The sequence below is a fragment of the Monomorium pharaonis genome, chromosome 11, assembly GCF_013373865.1.
Source record: "Monomorium pharaonis isolate MP-MQ-018 chromosome 11, ASM1337386v2, whole genome shotgun sequence".
Lineage (NCBI taxonomy): Eukaryota > Metazoa > Arthropoda > Insecta > Hymenoptera > Formicidae > Monomorium > Monomorium pharaonis.
Window position 1 is genome coordinate 6351221 of NC_050477.1, and position 21913 is coordinate 6373133.

Consider the following 21913-nt stretch of genomic DNA (forward strand, 5'->3'; position numbering starts at 1 on the left):
GAAAATCCTTATTCGTCCGGGCATTCTGCGGGGCGAAAGACAGCACTGCGCCATGCGCAATGGCGTCTTGGCCGCCACAGGGGTGGTGCGCCCTAGGGGTTGATCGGCACCGTAGTATGGAGAACACAGGGTCGCGGGGAGGGTGGGTTTGGCCAGGTAGTCGTGGCGAGAGGGTTCGCGGGGATTGCACGGGAGTGGTGGGAAGGAGTGACGGGGAGGCGAAGAGAGAGGTGAAGCGAGGCGAGAGGACTGGCACGCTAGGTTAGTAGCGGAGGTGCACGTTGTACCAGCCGGCAGTAGTGAGTGCCGTGCTTAACACGGCCTACACGGCCTTCCCGCTGTGCGCGTCGAACTAGAAGGCGGCCACCCTCGTCGATCCGTTTCTACTTGCGTCGCGTCGCGTCGCGGCGCGGCCACGTCGCCGCGCCTCGTTTCGCTTCGCGTCGTTTCGCGTCGCTTCGCGTCGCTTGGCGTCGCGTCGCGTCGTGTTGCGCCTCAGCCGTGTTTTGCTCCGAATATACGGCGCGGGACGCGCGCGCCCCGGCTCTCTCCCCCTCAAGAACACCCTGTGACGAGGTGTGGATAATGGTAGCGAGAAAGTGCCGGCGTCGTCGTCGCCGACGAGTGGCGGCGTCCCGCCGCCGCCGGCAGCCCGAGCGACGCTACTACTACTCGCGTCAACGGCAGTCCGGCGAAGGCGCGGAGTGAACGGCCTTTCGCGTGATCGACTCCTCGCGCCTCAGCACTCCCGCCTGACGACGCTCGCAGAATTTTAAGGCGTGGAGAGAGGAGAAGCTCTCCCGTGCGCGTCAACTCCGATGACGATGCGTCGTCTTCGTCGACGGTGCGTGCGCGCGCGTACGTGCGTCCCAACGTACGGGGGGGAAAAAAGGGCTCTTCGCACTGCGGGATAGCGTGTGTGTTGATCGAAGGGTTCCGGGAGTGAACAGCGTGTGTTCCACGCGCGGCGACGTGTTCTCGCACGACGCCCAAACGAACGCGCGACGTTTCTTCCGTCTCTCGCGGAAACTCGCGGACAAGCGTGAAAACTCTTTCGCGTCTTTTCGGAAATTTGTGAGTGCGCGAACGATACGTGCGCACATTCTTCTTCTCGGATATTTTCCTTTTTCAATCTAAAGAAATACTAGAAGATCAGAATACTTGCTGACCCCGGCTTATGAGTCGGTAATATACATGCCGAAAATCGATTAGCGTTTGATTAATTATTAAAGTTGGAAGATTGAAATCCGATATCCGACCAGCTCTGGGGAATTGTATTACTTTATAAAAACTTTTTAAATGATTTATTATTGATTTGCGTATAAATAAAATATTTATTAATTGTGCGCGCGCGCGCGCGCACACACAGAGGATATATTATTTATAAATAATTTCTAATACTCTGTCTCAAGTTAAAATTTTCAAGCAAAATCGGTAATCTCAAAATTTCACTCTAAGCAAAGAAAAGCAATATAAAGGTGAATATATATTTTATTTTATCGGAAAAATATTGGCCGATTATACCCCGGCAAGGATCGATACGCTAGACAAACAGATGATGGGCTTCCCGGATTCGCATAGTTTGCGCAAAACAAAGCTCAGCAAGGCAATTTTGGCATGTTACGAGAATCCCTTGTTGTACTGGGGACTGTATCTTTATGACATGCACTCTTATAGTCAACCTAGCTTTCAACTAATTTCCCAATCAAGCGTAATATCGACGTTAATAATTTTACGTTACAGGCTTCGATAAAAAAATATAGAGTGGATTGATAAATCAATCATTTTGTAATTAAGTGTCTACATATAGAACATAAAAAGTTTGGTTCGCGCTAATTCGGAAGCTAATTTGGCATGAGCATAATTGTGTTATATAATATAGTAATACTACACACACGAATAAATATTCTTGGATAAATGGTTACTTAATTCAAGATGTAATATTTATTTTTAATATAACAAGCTCTTTGATGTTACATATTTTTCTAAAATAGTATAAACAGCAGTCTTGAATGTAGATACTACAATCGTCAATGAACTTTCCATAAACTTTGTATAGTCGCCAGATAGGGCAGGGATATAAAATAGAATGCTCACTTTACTCGGCTACGTATAAAAAGAAATAAGACTCTAAATCGTAGCTAAATAGGGATTACTAGTCATCAACATTTTTACTCCCATGTTGCAACTGAAGTTAATTACTTTGAAATTAACATAACAATTACGAAGTAACAGCCAAAGGAGGAAAACCAAAATCTAGTTATTTATTTGGAGGAAGTTAGTTTTCCGGTTCAAGAGACCACTATCCTCTTCTCTTGAAGCCTGTTTGTAATAACGTAAACTATCAAGTTACAAACGCGAACTTTGTCGTAAGTCTTTCAAAATAAAGCGAAATGCAAATTTGCTAATCTTGTAACTTCCACGATCGAATGGACAAACTAATGAAATAATTCTCAGAACTTTCTTGATTACGCGAGATTCAATGCTCACTCTTCGTAACGGAAGTTACGAGTTCTTAATGATAAAATTACACGTGCGAAACGTTCCTTGTATGTATAAGTTACAGGAGAACAAAGCAAATTCAACTAGATTAAAATGTCCTAATAACTGGCTTATTTGTTTTAATATTCTTTTCAACAAGTTGTATACACGTGGTTTCAAGTTTTACGATCAGAAGTACAATATTGCACAAGAGAAAATCGAATCCTGTAAGCCTATCCATCTTACCTTCTCGTGGCACGTTGCCGCTTAACGTTCCGCACGCGATCACGGTGACAACGAGCTTCCTTCCTAATGCCTAGTGTCAGGTTAGTGATAAAGCCGAGAGTAAGGATGCGTGCACTTGTCGGTCGTCGAAAAAAGATGAGGACAATTGTCGTTTCCGGCGTAAGTGAATTACGAGACGGCGACACATCAATCGACACGTGTTCGTGCTTTCAGTGAATACCACGATCCGTCGTAACCATCTATTAGAGATTCCTCTGACGAGAGGAAGTACGCGAGAGAGAATCGTGACACACAAGAGCAGAGTCAAGTTAAAGAGTGTTTTTAAGTGTTGTTTCATCAAGTATTGCGCGAAAGAAAGGATCGTACAGTGTCGTGCAAAATTGCGAAACGGAAAGACCGGCGAAACTGGAGTAACAGGAGAAGAAGAATTCGCGATCGGAGATGCGAATTTAGTTGGATACACGCAGGGGTCAGCGCCGTAGAATGAGTGATACCTCGTGACATATCGAGTGGAGAGAGAGATAAAAGCGGGCGCGAGAGTGCTCGCTCGATGAATTACAAACTGGTTTGTGTTGATCTAACGGTTGATCTAACGTCGTCATTAATAGTAATTTAAAAAAAATCCTATTAATATTACATAATCCTCTTCTGAATATATATATGTATAATAATACTCATTTGTGTGGAGTGTGATTATAAAATTTACCGTTTGTTCCAAGTTTGAGAGATATATCGTCGTATAAAAGAAATCTATAACTATATACATATATGTATGTATACGTGTATATACATGTATGTCGTTAACGAAGATGACATAAAGAAAACATAGGCATAAAAGCCGACACAAAGAGAGAAAGAGAGAGAGAGAGAGAGAGAGAGAGAGAGAGAGAGAGAGAGAGAGAGAGAGAGAGAGAGAGAGGAAGAGGAAGAAGAAAGGTGACGCTTAACGACCAAACGAATGTTGTCAATTACTATTTAATCATCGTGTTAAAGTTTCCACGTTCAATTATTATAAATGTTGAAGTTGGTTCGTCTGTAGTCCCCCGTTAATAATCTACCTCTCTTAAGTATCGACAACGAAAAAGCTCGGAAAACGGCCTATAAACTATATCTATGTGTAGAGTGCTACGGATTTCGACAATGATTGTACCTGGTTTGATAAGGTATTAAATCTGCTTTTCGGAAAAGGGAAGAAACGAGAGCGCCGTTTTTTCCATTTCGAAGGTAAGAGAAACGATGTACTTTTTAATATGTTCAAACAGTTTTCCATGGTGATAATTTTATATTCTCGGTATGCATTGTCAACCCTTTTCCGATCATAAAGTTCTGACATCGGCAGGTAGATTTAATTAAATTGTACCGTCGCTTTATATAATTGTTACCTGCGACATTTAATTAAAGTGAGAATTAAAAAACAGCTTTCCATAGTCAAAAGCGGTTTAACTATGTATGTGTATCACACAGTTGACATTTGATATATAACTTGTCGAAAGGTTTAAACCTCGGTGCAATTGCAATTGCAAGAGGATTCAAACGTAACGCTTTCGAGTATGTAACGTGACACGCCTCTTGGCTCGCTGTGACTTTTATCTGGCCTGCGTGCATACGATACATGTACGATACCCGCCGACTCCCGATGTCATCTATCCGACATTTTCCCCGCGGTTACAAAACCGGAGAAGAGAACAAAACGAGGTGTACCGCGGCCGATTATTGCTACGCGCGTGTACAATAGGTTTTCACAATGGAGCTCCATACATTTGTCATTGTCGCGCTCGCCTTTGGGCGCCGCAACGTCCGCGAACAAGAATATTGTTCACACAATATATATCTATTGTTCTTAGAAAAACGTAGGAATAACGGCACAATTTTTAGTAGAGCAGATGCAAGTGTAAATGGGTCGCGTAATGCTGTGCCACCACTGGTCTCTCGTGATGTAATTTATAACTTCTCGAAAATTACATATTAAATACTATTAGCTGCGAAGTGATTTAATCTACGTCCCTTTTAACGAGTTGTTAATTACCCCTTTTTAAACTTTACTTGTATTTTATCTTAATCGTGTAACACATAAATTGCGTAACAAATCTAAATTCAAAACAGACGAGAATCTTATATAACGTGACATAACAAAAATGGTGTTATTACTGCCAAATTCTAGCAGGAAGCTTGCTTTCATTTAAACGCGTAGCTTTTGTACGTAGAGAGAAAAAAGTCTACGACGCGCTATTTTCTTGAAGTTAGGGGCGCCAATTGGGGGCGTAGGAGGCGAGTTAAATTGTAATTTGTGTGAATTCTCGCTGATATCGCTTTGCTCCTTCCTTTTTCAGTCGTTTCCTTTTGTCGCCATTCACTGGTCCTTCCACATCGTTGATCTCAATTACGTATCAGCCAGTTTGCTCGAACGGGAGATCTCTCTATTACACGAATGCTAGCGACATGTTGGAGCGGAATAGCACTTAGGTAAGACAGCTAGGTTTGCTGATCGACTTGATTCAATAAGAAAGGATTTGTAGGGAAGAGGTGTATGAATTCTAGGGATGTAGCATATTGCAACAATATGCGAATTATAATAATTTTTGTGTTAAAAGCGTAATATTATATGAATACATTTGTCACATTTTCGGATTTGCCATATTTTCAGTGAATGGTTGCGCGTGTTTGAAGACTTGTCGTGCTGGTTTTGATATGTTTTGATTTATCCTTAATGTTTCATGCAAATCTTAGGAGCGGCAGCAAAATAATGCGACGTATGATATCGTGATATTGCAACATTGCGATAAGTAATATGTAGATTGCAAAGCATTTTGCTAGCATCGTGTTACTCCCGACACGTTAAAAATGCAATGTACATCATGCTTTTCGAGTCAAATAGTGATTAAAATTCAGTAACGTTTCTCGAAGTATTTCGACATTAAAGCGTTCGATTCGTGTTCATCAATGTGTAACTAATGGCTCAGGAACAAATCGATGCAATTTCAGCCGGAATGGCTAATTACTGCTAACTGTTACATTCCACTGCATAATACTGAAGGATTCGTTGAAATTTTATTACCGGAATCATCGAAATTTTTTCGTAAAAATTACCGTGAGCATGAATGCAGTTTTCGCTCTGAGAAACAGAAAGGTATAATGCCACAATTGTGCGAGAATCAAGATACAGTGTGGACACTGTGTACATGTCTGAATTGTCTGCGTTACGTTTGCATTCACGAGTATTTATCGATCAAGACGCGACAAAGTGATGAGAGAACGTAGGCGTCACTACTATGAAAATTGAGTTGCAAACTTTGCGCAACGTTAAACGTCTATACATTTGTAGCGTCAAACGTTCAATGACGACGACGTCGCGTCGTAAACGGTCAGTCGCGACATTATGTCCAGTGTGTCAAGCTCCCGTTGTTTTCTGAAGCGCGAGCAATCTCCTTCTTCAATTCAATCAGGACACGTCGAATTAAATATACAAAATTGAATTTTGTATAACTTGTCACTCCTCTCTGACCTGGTGCTTTAAATATTTGCAATCGATGCGAAAAGTTCACGAGTCATTGACTCCTCTCCCACCTATCCTGCACTTTTCTCACCTATCCTCTCTCGTTCGTTGATGCATCTGCCCATCTTGTTCTGTCTTTTCCACCCTCTTTTCTTTCTTCATCGACTCGCTATCTTCACGTTTCTCTAATCCTTTCTTACTCCATCTCCCTTTCTTTCTTTCTTATCGGTTCTTCTTGTAGCGGCCGCCTCGCTGTCCCGTCTCTTTAACCCTTCAACACTTTGCTCGCTCGCCATTCTGCTTTATCTCCTTCTCGCATAGTCTCCCTGTTTTCTCGTCGATCGTTCAAGTCTGCCACTCGCCTTCGAAGAAGCCGCCTTTCTTACCATGAAGGCCGAGTTATCCCAAACTCGAGATATGTTGCAACGATAGCCTGCTTGTCGGAAACTCGCTGCAAAGATTGCAAATTTCTCGCGTAATAGATATACATTGAAATTTCTGCTGACGAGCGTCGTCGATTAACAATTAACGAATAAGGGTTATTTTCACAATAATTCATCTATATGCGAGATAATTGAGGGTAGTCAGTCGAACAGAATTCAATTCGTTCAGATACAAAATCTTAATTTGTTTTAAGGGGATGCTAAACTGCTCGTCAAATTTGATCGAGGTCGATAATGTAGAGTCATTCGTGCACATCGTTAACAAAATTTTATATGTATTTTTTTTACAGATTTGGAAATCCTTTTTCAGAATTAAAGTTTATGTATTAATATCAGCTTATGAATTGAATTTCATACCGAGAATTAAAAAATTCTTTTCAGATTACTGTTTTCAGACACGAAATTTTTACAGTGCTGCAACTTTTTTATTAAGACATCTACGATCAATCTAAAAGCGTGGTATTGTTCCTTAATGTTTACTCGAGTGCGGATTTGGCTTGATTTATACGTACAAGGTGCAAAACTTTTACATCAAGCACATTTTGTTACGAGTCCACGCTAGAAGCCGACAATTTAAAAAATTTTTTTGTTTTTTGTACAAAATGGTTAAGTTCGCATACTGTTATTATCTATATTTTAATTGTGGAAAAAAAATTTTAATTCTGTAAATGCAATTTAAAGCTGGAGCACTGTGAAAATTATCGGTAAAACAGACGACTTTAGTATCCCCTTAATTGTCCGAGAAATTGTCCATGAAATGGTGACGATAATTTTGATAACGATAATTAAGAAATGGACACGAGGAAAGGTAGAAATGTTTTGATCTTTCTTGTGTGTATAAAATAATTTTTATAGTAATACTAAGAACAGAATGGAGATACATTATTACGCTAAGAAAACATAATTTGTTGTGGGGACATTGAAAGTTGCGAAGAAATAACTCATTCTAAGAAAAAGATCTTTTTTTGTTTCTCAAACTTTCCTATTCCACTACTTACAGTTTCCCCCAGATCATTCTACAGTTTTCTATTTTAAACAATTATTCGACTTCAAACATTTCTCTCTATCACGTTTTACTTTTACCTTAACAGTATATTTTGCTAAAATCGAAGGTGATGTTTTTTGGAGAAATAAATGCGTTCGTGTCTCAGCCTCAAGTTTACTGTTATTTTTGTGACTTCGTGAGAATTCGCTAGAATTGTCAGCAATCGTGACAATCGTGGCCCATTTCTTGAATCTCTTTCTTACTACCGGAAAGTACTTATACTTTACTAGTTTCTTCAACGATGAAGATAAGCTCGCCATTGCATATTTCGTAATTGCCCTTTTCGGCAATTTCATCGCAGAATAATCCGGTTGTTGACGGATTATATGCGAGTCTTTATTTCATAGCATCATAAGCTCAAGATTGTACTTACTTAAGACACGCGGATTATGACAACACTATATCAGAATTATTTCATCTCCCTTTACGACGCTACAACAGTATCTATTTTTATAAAAGCAATAAAAGCAAATACCGACAGCTTACTGTCATCAGTGTAATTACATATCATCTCCAAATTGCCAAATTATTTAAGGAAACGTTGTCTTGAATTTTTTATTATTATTATTAGAAACGGATAACATACAACACATTTAATTTGCAGCAATTTATTTTTATGATATTGACGTTTGTTAGATTGTGGCAATATTTTTTTAGTAATATTTCAAAAATCTGAATTGTTTCAAAGTCAAGTTATGAAAGATTCAGACTGTCTTCAAAAGTAAACATTTCCTTTAATTCACGTAAGAACTAATTGTAAGTAACGTTTCCTTAATTTTAACCTCACGCCGGAAAGCATTACCTAATTTCATCTTCCAATTTACATTTATAAATTCCAAGGAACTGTTGTAGCTAGTTTTTTTCCATAGAAATGTTTTGTATTTTTAGCGCTTAGTTGCAACAACACGTCTTCAAAAATCAATATCGTTATATTTACTGTGTATGCCGTATATTTTGCGTTCTAAGTGCTACGTCGTAACTTCGTTGATTTTATCATTGTAGATTCCAGACAAATGTCGAATTCATGGCTGCATGTGACCGCCGTCATTAATCCGAATATTCTATTACCGTAATTTTATTACCACCAACAAACGATTGGATATTATTCCGAAAGAGAACTTCATGGCTATCACAATAGTCGCAATAGATCATTCGCATATCTACGATTTTCCTAAAACATTGATGTAAAGTCATATTTGATATTATTACGATTGATATTATATATCTGTTGGAACTCTCAGTACATCTTGCAGTCATACATTTTGACTATGAGACGTATTTTTTATTATAACTTATTCTCTAGCTAATATTATGAATTACTCTCTCTCTCTCTCTCTTCTCTTCTCTCTCTCTCTCTCTCTCTCTCTCTCTCTCTCTCTCTCTCTCTCTCTCTCTCTCTCTCTCTCTCTCTCCTCTCTAATTGAATATTGTGATAAAATTCACAAGATATTGAATTCTTCCAATAAATTTAATAAATTATCGGATAATAATGCATTCAAGTTTAATAAAATTAATGATTTGGCAACCGATGAATTAAATCAGGTGGCATAGGAGATGTGTATCGACGAAATTTCAGTGTGTCCAGTGTATGCCGGAATAAACACATCACTCTGTTGTCTGTAACAGAAATACGCTGGTATTTGAAAAGTTTTTATTGATTTCGTATTCAGCCACGAAATTCGCTATTGTGAATTTATTGCGCGAAAGCGTATTACGAGGCCCCGAACCCAATCCGCTTGGAATTTACAAAATTGGGTAGAATTTATAATACTCTACGATAGAGCTTAAAAAATGAAACATGATTATATCGTGCTAAAAGGTATTTCAATCTATCTCTGATTTTTTATGCGCACAAGAAGATCTCTATATCTGTAATTAAATGAAAATGTCGAAAAAATTAGTTTAGCGTATTCACCGCTACAAACGTATGAAATACATTTGTATAAATAACAATATCTTTATGTAACTGTCTTATCAAAATTTACTAAAAGATTATTTGCTTAATGTAGCTCTACGAGATTTGAATTTTTTATTTTTTCAAATTATTACATTCTAACATCTAAAAGAACAACGTTAATGTCGTTGCACAATTTAATTTTTAGAATTTAATGATTAAAAGGAAATGCAATTGAACAGAAATATCTCTTATTTCTAATTACGTACGTTTGCTGCTTGAGTTGTTTTTCACCAGAACAGTGGTATATGACGTATGAGAATGACTCGGAAGATCAAAGGATTTCAAGCTACGCTGTTTGGGAGTACTATGCGCGAGTTCCACAGATTGCATTGTGCTGACATCTCACTCCTCTCACTGTCTGTCCCTTTCTTTTTCCTCGCCATTACATTTCATGAGTATGCGTGTTGTCCCCTAAAACAATTACATTTTGCACAAAAGCACAACAGGCTCGGTATAATATGACTGCGTCCGGAGGGGCAAAATTACAGACGGAGAAATCCGTCAGTCAGCACATACCGATGACGAAAACCGCGAGTTACATTACGAAACAAGAAATGATGCAACGAAAGTACATTCTCTCGCGCAAATTAATATTTCCGTTAGTACGATTTGCTTTTCTTGTCACCTTTCGGTTACTTCTAACGCATCAATTCGACAGGTCCCGTGCTGTGCTATTAGATAGCAACAATGTATTGAAAATGGATAACGATAACAATGATTATCCCATGAAAATTTTAAACGTAAAAATTAACCCTTCAAAGTACTACTTGTCAAATTGTTAAATATTTAAGAAAACAATTATTTGGCTTAAAAGGAAAATTTTAAATATAATTTATTAATTTCTGTTAATTAACGAGAAAATGACGAGAAAATAGATTTGCATTAGTACTCAATGATATAAAAATATTTTTAGATTTATATTAAACATTTACTGAAATACCTTTAGATTTTTCTATTCTTAAGTATCGACGAAAGCGCATTTCCGTAACAATACACATGTTCGATAATAGAATTTCTGCTTTAATAATCGTGTCACTGAATGTTTTTGTAAAAATCTTGGTCGTGAACAGTCATATCTGCATGAAGAAAGGCAGCTGGATGAGGGTTCACTAGACTAATTCGCACGGTTGACATTAATAATATGAGATGATTAATCTTCTCAAGTTGGAAACGCCCAAAGAACGGGTACCATTATTATCGTCCTCACCATCTCAAAGATGATAGAAACACGCCCACGAACTTCAGAGTCTTTAACCGAGAAAAAACAACGAGAGCAAGGATGTATTAGCTATTCAAGTAGTTTTTATTCCTTTTATCTTTGCGCCCCGCGTCGCGATGTCGTCCTAACGACGTTACCGCTGCCGTCTAATGACGCGACATGGCTGATATCGCGGTGACAGCGAAGAAATCGCGACCAACACGATACCGTAATGGCAATAAACGATGCGGAAAAGCGAAAATTAAAAATCGCACGATCGCCTCTATACTTTTGGTCCAGCCGTTTTTACTTTTTCCTTCGAAAATGCCTGATGTGTTATGCCGAGTTTTCTGGCAGCACTTATATTATAAATGTCGTATGCTCATTCGTATTCTCTTTCTTTTGTTATCTCTTTTTTCTTTTATTTTAAGTATTGTTTTTGTGTTTTAGCTCTTGTTTTTATTTTTTTTTTTTTTTTTTTTTTTTGTATTATTTCTCTACGATTTTGTTTGTTCTTAGAAGGCTTGCTTTAGAACACCAATAAACACTTTGTCTCTCTGCTCTTTCCTCTCTCTCTCTCTCTCTCTCTACAATTTTTGATATTTCGCGCATGTAAAAAGCTGTAAGCTAAATTAAACAGAAAAAAAAACTCTTAAAAAACGTTGTCAAACATTTCCTTTCACAATTCAATTACTTGATCTAAAATTGTTATTTTGCGCTTACAATTTTACAATTCTACGATCGCATCTAAAATTTTTATTTCTGTATTGCAAAGTGAATAAAAATGTGGGATATAGTCATTCTGTCGATCGGTATATTTAGAAAGAAATTCAATCGCGACCGTTCTTATAGACGGTTATCTGCTTGACATATCTGTCGTGAGAAAATATATATGTTTGATAGATACGTCTAATGCCTCGCGATAATAAAATATTTCTACAATATGGTATTTTGCATTATTTATCCGATTTACTTGTGTGTGACAATTTTCAGAATTTTCTATTTGCGAAAGCAAATTGCATTTGAAAAATTTAAATTGCTTTGATACGTTAGTCATCGATCACTTGCAATCTGCCGACCTCAACACTACCTCGTATCTCGCTGATCTTCCAATAATTTATCGTTGTTGGTTCCAAGCAAGCCTCTTGTGGCTATAATTTACGATGAAGGTACACGCAAGAAACTGTCACAATTATATCACATGATTCTATGTTATTGTCATTATTTCTTTAAACATTTTTCGCGGTCTCTCCAGCTGAAATCAGACAGCGTGTCTCTGTCAAATATTTAATATTATATTACAACTTGTATTGTCGTGAACAATTAGAATGTTATCACGACTTTTTATTGCGCGATTGATTCTCGGTATCACACGGACAAGGTAAAGCATATTATTGGATATATCAATTTGGTGAACATTTGTCGATCATGCAAACCGTTAGGCTCTGCGCGTTTTGCGCCGTCTAACAATCTCATGTAGCGCACATCCGTACTGTGTCTATCAAGTAAATGTTACTCGACGCACCTAACCGCGCACGTCAGAAAATTGTACAGCTTGTCGAGGAGCTTACGTATGGCTGTAATCTTAGCAAGCTGGTGATCTATAGCACGCGAGGGAGAACTCTATGGAGCCCGTCTAGACGTTCGTGCCCTTCTCACTTTTCCTGCTGCCTGCTTCGACGATAAATCGTATTGTACATCTCTCGCATCCGACCACAGTCTTGGACGAAATTTTTCCCAATTTTCCGTGCACTAAGGAAAAAATGATACCTATCTTTTTTTGTTTTATCTCGCATCTGTCTTTCACTTTACCACCCAATGTTTATTTCTCAACATGAGTTAACCACTATTTCTTAACAACAGGTTAACGGGAAAGTAATACATTTCACACACTAGCATACGTTCTTTGAAATTTTGAAGTCAAGCAGTGTAACTGCAATTTCAGTTCTGAGTCACGTTTCTCGCTTTCTTTTTGCTATGAGGATAAACTGTGTAAAGGAGAGAATATTTTACAACTTTATATAGTATACTTATATATTTATATATAGATATTTTATCGTCTTTATGTCTATTTTACTTTGTATATGTCGCGGCGAGTTGCAAAGAGGTTGCATGCCATCCTTTGTATATGCAAGTGACACTCGGCGTTGTTGGAAGTTTTGCGAAATAACTCAAGGAAATGCATACACAAGGCCCGAGAGCTTTTGCACGTAATGAAACTATGTAGACACCACTCTCGAATTCTCGTAAGTCCGCGGATGAGTTGGACGCAATGTAAGTGAATTATATTGGTTACAAAATTTCATTTGCAAACTTAAGCAGTTATGCCGGGATTAATTTGTGACAGAGCTATAATGGTTACAGCTATTACATTCGATGTCTTCATAATTAATTATTTGTGAGCGGACGAAGGAAAACAATTTAATGAAAATAACGAGGCAAATGCGCATAATGTAATGTGATGATAATATCTGTTTCTCTACAATGCGTCTCAACCGAGATTAACGAAATCATAAAACAATTACGCCATTTATTATTTCTTTGCCTATGCGGCATTATTATTTCCTCTTTTCGTCCTGTTCTCAGTTTTATTGTTGTATACTAACTTAGAGTTGTCATATACTAACGCAATAATAAATAAAGCAATTAAATCGTAAAATTAAATTGCGAAAATTCATTCTCACTGTGATATTAATTAAAGAAATTGGAAGACATCGATTAATGTCGACTGCATCTGCCTCGTTTTCGTACAACAATAACGTTTCAGTTTATAGCCTCAAGATGAACGATGCCGTAAAACGATCGCATTCATATAGAAAAAAAATCCAATCTTTTCCGATGAGAGAGAGGACGAATCATCGATCTTCTTCATGCGTCCTCGACGATGGATATGTGAATACAGCTAATAAATTGCGATCGAACGCAGCTTTAATGCGCAAAAACGTTTCGCTTAGAACATACTAAGGAAGAATGTATAAGTGGAGACAACATATTTCAGTTTAACCGACCAAATATTTTAATAATACGCGGTACAATTTAAATAAAACTGTATAAACTAATATCTACCTATATATATTCGTACTATTTTTCCACTGACAATATCTTTCGCAGTTTTCGCAAAAATAAATATTGAAGATATACGATTTTCTGTTTTTCGCTTTTGTAGCCGTTCTGTGACCCACGGAGAAAAGAAGCCTGGTGTATCCTCAACTATAGGAGCTTATTCTTGTTATTTGAAATTTTCTGGGCTATCGCATACTACGTTCTCGTCAAATTGCAACAATCTCTACAACGAATACGATATATTCTGTGATGTCTTGAGTTATCAATAGTACAATATAACTAATAGATACTTTAGAATGTTGAAATAAATCTATAGCAGAGATTATTTATACAAATTATCTACACAGAAAAAGAAAGTAATATAGCCAATAACATATGTGATTGCGGGCTGCCAACTACATAAAATACTCAATACAATAATATTTGCTATTAATGCAAGTACAATGTTGATACTGCAATAGCATATATTATTGTATTGAGTATATCTGTAATTGGCAGCCCGCAATAACATATCGTATTGAATATATTTCTTTTTTTTTCAGTGTATATATTTGCCTAAAACCAATAATAACGATTACATAAAGATGAAGTTATATAAAGATGCTTCCAACGAGGCAAATATACGCAACGTGTGTTCATTCTTTTTGTATTTTATACTCTTGTGTTGTTATTCAAGATATTTCTCAAGTAATTCTACCTAGACTATAGTCAATATTGTCTTCCTTTATTCGTCGACGTATCTGAGCTATGAGGTTGCCAATGATCGGAATCCAGATTAAACGGAATCCTGGATTAGCGCGTTCCTTCCAGGGTCGTGCTTATTGCCTTGCTTATCGAGATAAGAAAGGGTGATATTGGATCAACTATCCACGGTAAAAAGTCTAATTGACTTTGTTGCGTGATACTGATGACGAATATGTTCTTTAAAAAGAAGTAAGCAACTGTTTCAAAGAGATCTATTATAGCTATGGATTACCGTAATAATTCAGAACTTGTCTTGCTATTTTGGAGAACTCTGTACCTATGTAATATTCAGGACCCTGACGCTTTAACCATTCAAAAGCAGACATTTCAGATATATAATTCCTCTTTTAACCACTCAACTAGCTATACTTTAGTTCGATAAAAGGATTATTTAATTTATTTAAATAATAATTGTGTGTGGTACATTTTCGTGTACCATGTACATTTACGTTCCTCGATTTTTGTTATATTCTCTTTATTTATAGCATTGCACTGCTATATCTTTTCTTTTTTCCCTAAGTTATTTAATAATATTCTCTTGTGAGTTTTGCATTTACGTTGTAACGAACATAGAAAGAGCTCGCCACAGGCTGATTACTTCTTCTATCTTCTTTTTTGCCTTTCTCTTTCTGATTCCGATGAACCGGTAAATTTAATCGTTACAAGCGGAATATTTTACCAGGAACTTGAGGCAACCAGAGACGAAAAAGCACGATTGCGAGACAAGATAACAACTAACATTATTGCGCTTCATGGATATTCAGGGCCGCCTGTAATCTCTCCATTTGAATATCCGGTCCATGGCATCTCTCCCGGGCCCGGGATTGTACCGGATACAAGGAACAATCGAGCCACTAATTCGGCACGGGCACGTAGACAACTGAATGTGAATGTCACTTTCTACTATGCGCCATCATAAAGTCTAATTTATTGTATCGAAGAAGGAGATCTTTATGACATTTCTTATATCAATTTCCGACTAAGCTGGATAAATGGACAAACGCATCGCAACGTTTGTTACGACATTTATTTTTTTAGGGAAACTAAAAAGATGACGCGATAGAAGACGAAGTGTGAAGGTATCAAAACATAATTACTTAGAGTGACATTTGTGAACAAGGAACTGTTTCGGATTAATATCCGAGCGTTTTTTCTTTGTTTCCGCATTTTGACGATAACGAGTCTTTTCCTCTCTTTTTATCGCGTTTCTCCCTTCCTTTTGAAATCATTAGTCGTTGGCTAAAGAACGGGATGATGAATATCATTTACGCGTAGCCGTTGATACAGAAATAAAGTTCAGCTATCGGGAAATACTTTCGCGTCATGGCTCGTTACTTGAAACTTTGAGAACCCGAGTCGACCGGACGTTAATCGATAGCCTTGGTGCCGAAATGAGCCGCCTGGAGATTTGCGAAAAGTGATCCACCGTTAAGATGAGCTTGAAGGAAAAGGGTTCGGTTTCGCGTGTCGAAGCAAAGGTCAATGGCCTCGGCCGCCCTTCGCGTTTCACGTTAATCCGCCTTGCCAGCGAGCACGCGTCTACGCCACTTTGCGAAGCAAAATCGATTAGTTGGATTAAGGCACCTCGTGATTTCGGACACGGCGAACTTTGAGATTGGTATTATACTGTCGGAAGTTGCGGAAAACGGTACTCCCTTCGTGGCCCAAAGTGAATATAAAGTTTTCGATTCTCTTGAGTTCTTTGAGAGTTTGAAAGGCCATTGTATATGTCGGATCTCGCGACGCTATTAATCGATTTCATTAACCGTGAAACTGCGGTTCGCGAAATTGCATTTAACGTTTTAACTTTTAAAGATCGAGACAAGGTATATTCGATAAAATAAGGTATATTTGATAGCCTCTTATTCTGTTTTAGGAAAGTAGGTGCTTTTCTGGTTATTAATAATTGTATCCATTGTCTATAACGAGAATCGATATTCCGAGCTGCCGGAAAGATATCGAGTACTGTCGCTGATTCGACGGACAGGGTCAAACCATCCACGATCACGTTTCTCTCGTTTGTCAGTACGGAACGAGGAATAGCAAGAGGAATGGCAGATAGCACAGAGGGATGAAAACTAGTTGTTCCGTTGGTTGGTCATTCCGAAACACCAGGGACAGAGTAATGGACTGGCGGCCGTATTCGGAATCGTCGCGTATATATGTATACAGCTACACAATTGCAGCTAGACTGCCGGAGGGTGGCGGGGGGGGGGGCATCGATCGAAGCCAAGTAAGCTCAACGAACGAACTTAGTCCTGCTTGACCGCACGGTCAGCCTGTTTCTCTGATGTGCAGAAATAATCCGGTCACCTCGCAAGGTCTCGCGATCAATCTACTACGAAAGCGTTAAAATTCCACGGATTATGCTTTCTTAAAGGATCCGCGTACTTGTTGAGTTCTCAATCCACGAGCTGAAACAATCTAGGATAAACAGACTTTTATGGAAGATTCAAAGAGATTAAAGCGAGGTCGTGAAGCGTTGAACTTGCTTGATTCTGTTCTGATTTCAATTATTTGTTCGTTAGATTTGTTCGTTGTTCTCGTAAGATCACAATTTCATGATTTTAACAATACTAATATTGATATAGTGAATCGCCAAATTTGCCGACGAGATTTAATAAATAAGCCACGATTATGAGATAGCGAATTATTGCATCATCCATCTTCAGAACTCATCGGCTTTCGTACCAATTTGGAATTCAGGCATCGTCGGACAGTTTAGGAATTCAAGGCCGCAAGTTTCAGGCTTGCTTCCTTCCTACTTCCTTCGGAAGAGCAAACGAGGGAAGGGTTAACGGTCTCAAAAGCAGATCGATTCTCCGTTCTATTCTTTGCGCCATCTCATTCCGACTTCTCTCGTTTTTCTTCTCGATTTCCGAATTCCATTCCGTACAAATAACTGCTGTCGGGAAAATGTGACTGCCACATAATTAATCTTTTAATTGCATGATCTTCCGATAGAATTCCGATAGAATAGAATCCTTTATTCTAGATAATATTTGGAATTGCTTTATGACTCGAATATATTGTGATTTAAACGCAGATTTCAATCAATTCTAACATAACTTAAATCTGCTATACGAATAAAATTAAGCATTTGGCTATTTTCGCTTTGATTTTTGATCCGTGAAAAAGCTGTCGATAGTTTCCATGTCCGCAATAACTGCAAATAATATTTGTTGTTGAAAATATTGCAATCACGATTAATCCTTCTGTTAGACGCGTGCACAGATAAATACAAATCGACATGCAAACGACCTTTGGTATATCGACAATATGCGGATGGAAACTTGGTAGTTGCACCGATCCATCACAGATGCATTGATTGAATTAATTGCAAGAATGTACAGTATTCAATCGTCGTGTAGATACTGGCATCAATCCGTAACACGGCCAGGTGGATCAACCACTTTGTCATGCTGGACCATTTGAAAGTTTTAACGTCTCACGGCCAAACCATCGTGGCGAAAGCTCGCTTTAATCCCATTCTCGTTAGCAGCGGGAAATTAATTAATGATGTTTATGGATAGGATACAGCGACAACCCACGACGTTTCCGAATAGTACCATTAAAGGATTTCACCGCAGAGAAAAGTACTTACTTTACACTGAAAATAATAATATGATAATAACATAAATGAGTTATTCAAATATTAAAGCACCCTCCTTATCAATAATAGCAAATCTGCACTCGCAATCGATATTTGTTAGTCTTACAAGGATAATGAACAAATATTGAATTTTCGTCGCCGCGAATTGTTCCATTATGCATTCCGTTTGATGCCTATCCGTATAATCACGATGCGACGTACGATAACTAATCCAATATGTCATATATACACGTAATACGATCTCACGTAACGCCGCCTCGGTGGAATATGCCTAACTGTGTCTATGTGTCTTACGGGAATACGTGAATTCGACTCGCGTGTGTCGCGATCGTTGCTAAATCGTGGAATAATCAGAAATCGAGGTGGTCAGGTCGAGTACTTGTTAGCCCGCGGCACATTTCGCGCGCCGCTCGTATCTTGCATTAGTAATTCGCGTCGCTAACAGATGAACTTGGCGCCGTAAAGATATGAACACGCAGTAGTTCAGAACGCGCTTAACCTCGTGCACGTGCGAAAAAAGACCTTGAGTCACCGATAAAATTAATTGTGCGCATACATCATGCTCGGAAATAAATACTTTATATCGTTTGCGCGGCAAAAGTGTCGATGACATGCAAAATAAAACATTCCGTCTCGTTGAACGAGTCGCATGTCACTGTTGAGCGTAAAGTATACATTCACGCCCTTTCCGTGGATGATTAAAAAGGTCAATTAAAACTTTCACGTTACTGCGGGACCACGCGTGATAATTAATTCGTGATGCTAGACACGAGCGCTTTCATACTGAGATTCGTACACACGCACAATGTAGGAATCGCACAACAAGCTAGTCAATGATTTAGCGATCTAATTTTAAAAATCATTAAATACAGTATCTCACATAATCAATGTAATTTTTACTTTATTTAAGTATTAAAGGTATTGTTACAATTACACTGTTTTCATACATAACTAACGTGGAATACTGTTAGAAAGAATAAATAGAAATTTCTTTAAATATAGCTTTAAAAATAAGCTTTTATAGCTAAATTATTATGTAAAATATTCCTAATAAAAAGTACTTAATTATATATTTAAAATATAAAAATTTAATTTTGAAAACAAATCAGAATATTGACCAGAAATATCTTAAAATTCTTACACTATGATACCAGGAGAACGCAGTATAATCTCCAATTTAGAATTTAATTTAAATCCCTCGCATGGGGGTCAAATTTTACGACTCGCGAAATATTTGGAACACACAAAATATTCGTGAAAAAAATTATTATTCAAATAAATTGCTTCTACCGTTTAATTTGTCGTCAAATAGTTTTTGTTTTAGAAAGCTATAAATGGCTTTCTGTACGAACTGCGCAAAATAATTCGTTTAAAAAGATATTTTCAGTAATTTTTGAACTTTTCTCATCAGACATTTGGTGAATTTGAATGCAAATGAAACCTTAAGCATAAAAAATTGGTTCTCTTATCACATACACACATTTTTTTGGCTTTGCAATTTTCAAATGAATTCAAAAGCAACTGTCACGATTGGAGATTGTCCACAAATGCAAATCAGGGATCATCCCTTTTCTCGAGGGTGAGCCCCGATGAAATCGATTTTTCTCTAATTGCGATAAAGGCTACCGCTAACCAGAGGCATCAGAGGAAAAATTGTCTCCGGGTCGGATTAAAGTTTAAATCGCTATTTTATAAAGGAAAAAGTTTTTTTTTTCAGTTTGAAGCGCGGTAACGAGAGTCTGCAAAAGAACAAAAGGAAAGGGGAAAATACTCAAAGGAGCATTTTCAAGAGAAAGTTCTTATATCGAAATACAATACAAGGGAAAGAAAAATCTCGAGACTGTCGCTTCTTTTATGTAGTCCGACAAAAAATTTCAAATTTTTTTTATAATTTTCCGAAAAGAAACCCGTTCAAATTTTTCGATCTTTAATTGAAGCGTAAAGTAAATATTTCCATAGCTTTTTTGCAGCTTCTTTCCATCGCTCTTTACGCTCACGTTAAGTTTGATTGAATGCCAGAATTGTTATACGCCAATAGAATGTGTGAATTGAAATATTCAAGTCTATTCTATATAATTTAATGTGTTGTTACGCTTGTTATTGCTACGAGCTTTCTGAAATATTCTAAAGGCACGCAATATCCTGTCCGTTGACTTTAATTTAATTTAGCTTTTCAATTAGGCGCTGCCAGATGCTGTGTTTAGTGTCTTGCAATGCACTCGAGCCACTGGATAATTTCCTTTTAGTCTTAGCTCACCCGCGGATAACCGCGTATGGTGTAATGAATCAGTGTACGTTCAAATTCATAAAATTTTTCCGGTTTATGGAATGCCGACTCTGCGATGCCAATTTTATTAAAATCCAACGCTATAAAACATCAACGCTTGATTATATCAATTACCAGTTGGGAAGACGAGCTTTCCAGGAATCTTGCTTGCTTTAGAACAAACTTTATAACGTTTACCCCAGGCTTGTTCAGATATTAATTCATAACACCACTTGATAATAGTTTTGCTGACTCCCGTATCAGCCGAGCAGTCATAAACCACCGACTGGAAGTCGAGGCACATCGACGTATACACATTCTCATAGTACACGAACTTTGTATTACGAACTCGTACTGTACATCTCTAGATATAAGCTTAATAAAATGTAATTTTATAGAGTCATGAAGCAGTTAAAGAATCAAACGTCCCACGATCGCAATGTTAATCAAGAGTCCTTGAAATACAACTGTGAATATATTTAACTTGCGTTTCGGCGAGAAGTCACGGCAAAATAGTCATATGCAATACATCGCTTTTCCCTTTTGATGCAAGAATTAATTGACGATACCGATTGATAAACGGCAGTACTTCTGTATGGCTTCCGTATCGAGCTAGCAACCATTCATATAGTTCTCCAATCGGAAGTGGAAGCCGGTCAATACGCGGCCTGATTTCTCGCATTGGCTGCAATCACATGTGCATGTGAATGTTTCTATATGCACGTTTCTCAAGCGACATGTCACCACGGAGATTTCATCGAAAGGCGCGCAGACGAGCTCTTTACTGTCCGGAAGCGCATACGGAAGCGGGAACGACCCTGTTGTGCTAACTAATGAAACTGCTGCTCGAAATGAAGCGACGGCACGCACTTATCTCGGAGTTCCGGTCGCTCGATTGGCCAAGCGCTCACAATAACGTTCCTCTTCGGGGTTGTACGATCCCTAAAAATATGCTAAGAAAACATTTCTTGATTACAATAAAGCGTTTTATATTTTACAAAATGAGGTGAACGCGTTGAGAAAATTTCATACTGTTTCCAGTTATATTGAGACAGGTCTTTGCCATATCTCTGAAATTATTAAAAATCAATAGCTGAATTGCTCGGTGATTGTTAGTGTACTGTACAACACTGTTATACTTAGGAAGAAACTTAGGAAACTAACGTTAAATTCAATTCTCTAATTAATGTACCGGAAACTTGAGAAGAATTAAGTGTTATTATTTTCTCACTACTTTGTTTATTAAACGATGCTGTCTTGATTAATCCGACCTTAGAATGAGGATAAACCAGACAGGTGACGGGATTGTTCGGCTAGCAACGCGAAACTTTCCACTTGTTTCTATGCAGGATACATGGATGGTT

At 38.0% G+C, this 21913-nt stretch overlaps 1 protein-coding gene across 8 annotated transcripts in view; it reads left to right on the top strand.

Annotated features, from left to right (window-relative positions):
- The first annotated feature begins 2641 nt into the window (after nt 1-2641).
- Nucleotides 2642-21913, top strand: part of LOC105837479 — an 83869-nt gene continuing 64597 nt past the window's right edge. For all 8 annotated transcript variants that reach the window (XM_036293981.1, XM_036293986.1, XM_036293984.1 and 5 more), the window contains exon 1: nt 2642-3951. The gene's annotated coding sequence lies outside the window, so the exon portion shown is untranslated. The remainder of the gene's footprint in view (nt 3952-21913) is intronic.